The sequence below is a fragment of the Gossypium arboreum genome, chromosome 8 (assembly GCF_025698485.1).
Source record: "Gossypium arboreum isolate Shixiya-1 chromosome 8, ASM2569848v2, whole genome shotgun sequence".
NCBI lineage: Eukaryota > Viridiplantae > Streptophyta > Magnoliopsida > Malvales > Malvaceae > Gossypium > Gossypium arboreum.
The window spans coordinates 100,961,175-100,965,419 of NC_069077.1; positions in this window are offsets into that span (position 1 = coordinate 100,961,175).

The window sequence follows — 4,245 nt, forward strand, 5'->3', positions numbered from 1 at the left end:
ATCCAAAAATCATATTTTTAAAAATTTTCATTTTGACCCCTAAACTTTTGCATATTTGCACTTTTTCCCCAAGGTTCGGAAATTAAACTTCATCCTATTTTCTTATGTTTTATGAAATGCTGATCATTTTTCCCTTCTATGGCAACATCAAATTCACACTCTAACATGTACTTATGACTATTAGGTATTTTTACCGATTAAGCCCTTTTGCTCGTTTTCACTTAAAACCGAGTAGCACAAGTTGTCTAACATAATCTAAAACCTCATATTCTATCATAAAACACCAAAATACACAAATTTCACCTATGGGTATTTTTCCAAATATGAACCCTAGGTTGAATTATTGCTAGCATAAACTAAATCAAGTTACCGGGACTCCAAAAACGTAAAAATCATTAAAAACGAGGCTAGAACGGACTTACAATCGAGCTTGGAAGCTTGGAAACCCTAGCCATGGAGTATCCCTTGGTATACACGTCCATGGTGAAGAAGATGAGCAAAATTGGCTTTTAATTTTGTATTTTAATTCATTTTACCCCTAAATGACCAAAATGCCCTTACTACTAAACTTTCCAAAAATTCCATTCATGTCCAATATTTGTCCATAAACTTTGAAATTGGTAAAATTGCCATTTAAGACCTCCTAATTAAAATTTCAAAGCAATTTCATACTAGAAACTTCTAGAATGCAAGTTTTGCAACTTATTCAATTTAGTCCCTAACTTCAAATTAAGCACTTTATGCATAGAATTTCTTCACGAAATTTTCACACAATCATGCAATCATATCATAGACCTCAAAATAATCATAAAATAATTATTTCTATCTCAGATTTGTGGTCACAAAACTACTATTCTGATTAGGCCCTAATTCGGGATATTACACACTTGATAAGTTAGCTGAATTGTATATTTCTGAAATAGTAAGGTTGCACGGAGTGCTTATATTGATTGTATCAGATAGAGATCCGAGGTTTACAACACGATTTTGGAAAAAGTTACAAGAAGCTTTGGGTACAAAGCTGAATTTTAGCATTGCTTTTCATCCACAAACTGATGGTCAGTCTGAGAGAGTAATTCAGATCTTGGAAGACATGCTCCAATGTTGTGTATTGGAATTCAAAGATAATTGGGAAAAGTACTTACCGTTAGTGGGGTTTTCCAACAACAACAATTATCAGTCGAGTTTGAAAATGTCGCCTTATGAGGCATTATACAGGTGTAAGTGCTGAACACCATTGTATTGGACCAAGCTCAGAGAAAATTAGATTCATGGAGTTGATTTGGTCAAAGAAACTGAAGAGAAGGTGAAGGTAATTCATGATTGTCTGAAAGCCACTTTAGCGAGGCAGAAATCCTTCGTAGATTTGAAACTGAAAGAAATTGAATATCAAGTTGGTGATAAGTATATTTGAAAGTGTCTCTATGAAAAACGGTTTTGAGATTTGGCAAAAAGGGCAAGTTGAGTCCTTGTTTTATAGGACCATATGAGATCACCAAGAGAATAGGGCCGGTTACCTATCGGTTGGCTTTACCATCCGAGTTGGAAAAGATTCATGATGTGTTCCATGTGTCTATGTTGCGCCATTATCAATCAGATCCTTCAAATGTGATTTCACCTACGAAAGTTGAGATTTGGTCGGATATAACTTATGGTAAGGAACCGAATAAGATTTTCGCATGAGAAGTTAAACAAATAAGAAACAAAAGCATTGCCTTGGTGAAAGTGTTTTGGAAAATATATGGGGTTGAAGAGGCTACATAGGATCTCGAGGAGGCCATGAGAAACCAATACCCAAACCATTTTACCAGTAAGATTTTCGAGCATGAAAATCCCTAAAGAGGGGAAAGTTGTAACATTCTGATTTAAGGTCTAGTCGGAATAGTGGTTTTAAGACCACAAATTTGAATTAGAAATAATTATTTTATGATTCTTTGATCATCCATGATATGATTGAATGTTTGTGTGAAATTTTCATGAAAACACTCTATGCCGAAGATGTCCAATTTAACCTTAGGGACTAAACTGAATAAGTTGTAAAACTTGTGTTCTAGAAGCTTCAAGCATGAAATTGCATTAGATTATTAATTAGAAGTCCTTAAATGGCAATTTGACCAAGTTCTAAAATTTTGAACAAAAATGGGCACGAATAGGAAAAATTTGAAAGAAAAGCCTTAAGGGCATTTTGGTCATTTGGTTAATAAAAGAATAAAAAGGAAAAAATCAAGAAAAAATCTTTTCCATCTTCTTCCACTTTAGCCGAAATTTGCAAGGGCTCCATGGCTGGGGTTTTCAACATTTCAAGCTTGATTGTAAGTGCATCCTAGTCTCGTTTTTAATATTCTTTACATTTTTTAAGTTGTCATCAGCCGATCTAGCTATTTCTAGCCATATTTTGAGCTAGGGTTCATGTATGAAACTTGACCCATGTGTGACATGGTTGTATTTTGATGTTTAATGGAGGAATATGAAAGTTTGATGTATGATAAACATCTTTTACTAAGTGATTTTTAGTGAAAACACCTAAAAAGGACTTATTTGTAAAATATGAATAAATGGGTAGTAGGAATGTGGTTTAATGTGAAATATGGGCTAATATGAGTTAGAATATGAATCGACTAGGCTTGGGTAACAAAGAAAATGCATGCATTTCATTTTACGAGCCCAAGGACTAAAGTGTAAATAAGTGAAAAGTTAGGGGTAAAAGGGTAATTTTACCAAAGTATGTGTTATGGGTCGATATGAACGATGTGTGTATTGAAGAAATTAAATTTGGCATTATAGATCAAGAAAAATGTGATTCAGGTCTTGATCGGGGGAAAAACAAAATTTACAATGATTAAGCTCGTTTTTATCATTTTGTACCGAGGTAAGTTCATTTGCAAATAAAGCAACATGTACCATATTTTAAATGCTTTAATATTGCATGTATGATAGTACTTATATATTTGATATGTTGTTGTATCATGTGTTTATTGCCTAAATTTTATCATGAATTATACTTTGATTATCCCATGAATATGTGATTGGTGCTATGAGTATTGAAATCGACGTTACGAGCAAGTTTGATAGAAATGTGGTATCGAAGAATCCCGTTTGAACCTTAGGAATAGTTAAGGATACAAGTGACATGTCACTAGGAACTATGTGATCTAAACTCATTGAGTTGTGATCTAAGTTCATGATGTATGTCACACAAGTTTTGGTGTTTCGGGTATTGGTCTCGTATATTCTACTGGTGGCTGGGTAGTTTAGCATGTGTTGCGGATACCTAGTAGCCTCTGTAAGTAGACCCGTGAGTAGCTCAAAAGCGAGCAACATGTGATATGTGATATGAGATAGCATTGGCTACATATGAGGTACTTAGGTGCGAGATTTCGAAGTATCCGATAGTATTCCAAGTGTTCAACGTGTAGTTTTAGAGGAAGTTCAATGACTAATCTTGATAAATATGTCAAAGATGAGAAAGTAAGTTATTATGTGCAAGTGGCCCAAGTATGTACATCGAACTCATGAGAATGACATGAGATATGATGAACTTATGGTAAGAACATGTATATATATATTAAGAATAAGTTAAAGAGATTTGATAAAATGCAAGGTTATGTTCATTATGTTAAATGTATGGTTAATGCTTGTTTAAGTTGCATTTTATTTGTATGTGAACTTACTAAGCTTCAAAGCTTACCCCCATTCCTTTCCATTTCTTATAGTGTCGGCAAGATAGCTCGGGGATTGGAGGATGTCGGAGACTCGATCATACTATCTATTGAATATTCGGGTATAGTTAGTCTCATCTTTTTGAGTATGGCATGTATAGGGATTTGGTCTTTTTTTTTTATGTATCATATTGATTAGCCAAATGTGTTGGCTCATGAAAGTATTGTGATTATTTTGTATATGGCCATGAGAGATGGCTCATATTGATTATTTGGGTTGTAACCTTAAATATTGGTGCATGCATGCAAATATGTTTATGCTTTAATGTGGTTATGGTTGCTCATGGTTAATGTTTGTGATGGATGGCATGTATATTTGGTGTATGAAATATGATTAATGTGTATGACAATAAATGTGGTGCAAATGTGTAACTTGGAAGTAGGTTAGCAAAGATGATAGACAAATATGAAATTAGTGTGGATTGCCATATAAAAGCGTGATAGTTTGAATAGGTGATATGTTGACATTACCAAGTCATAATTTAAACATGAATGTGAATGCTTGAGTAATCAAATGTGCCATGTT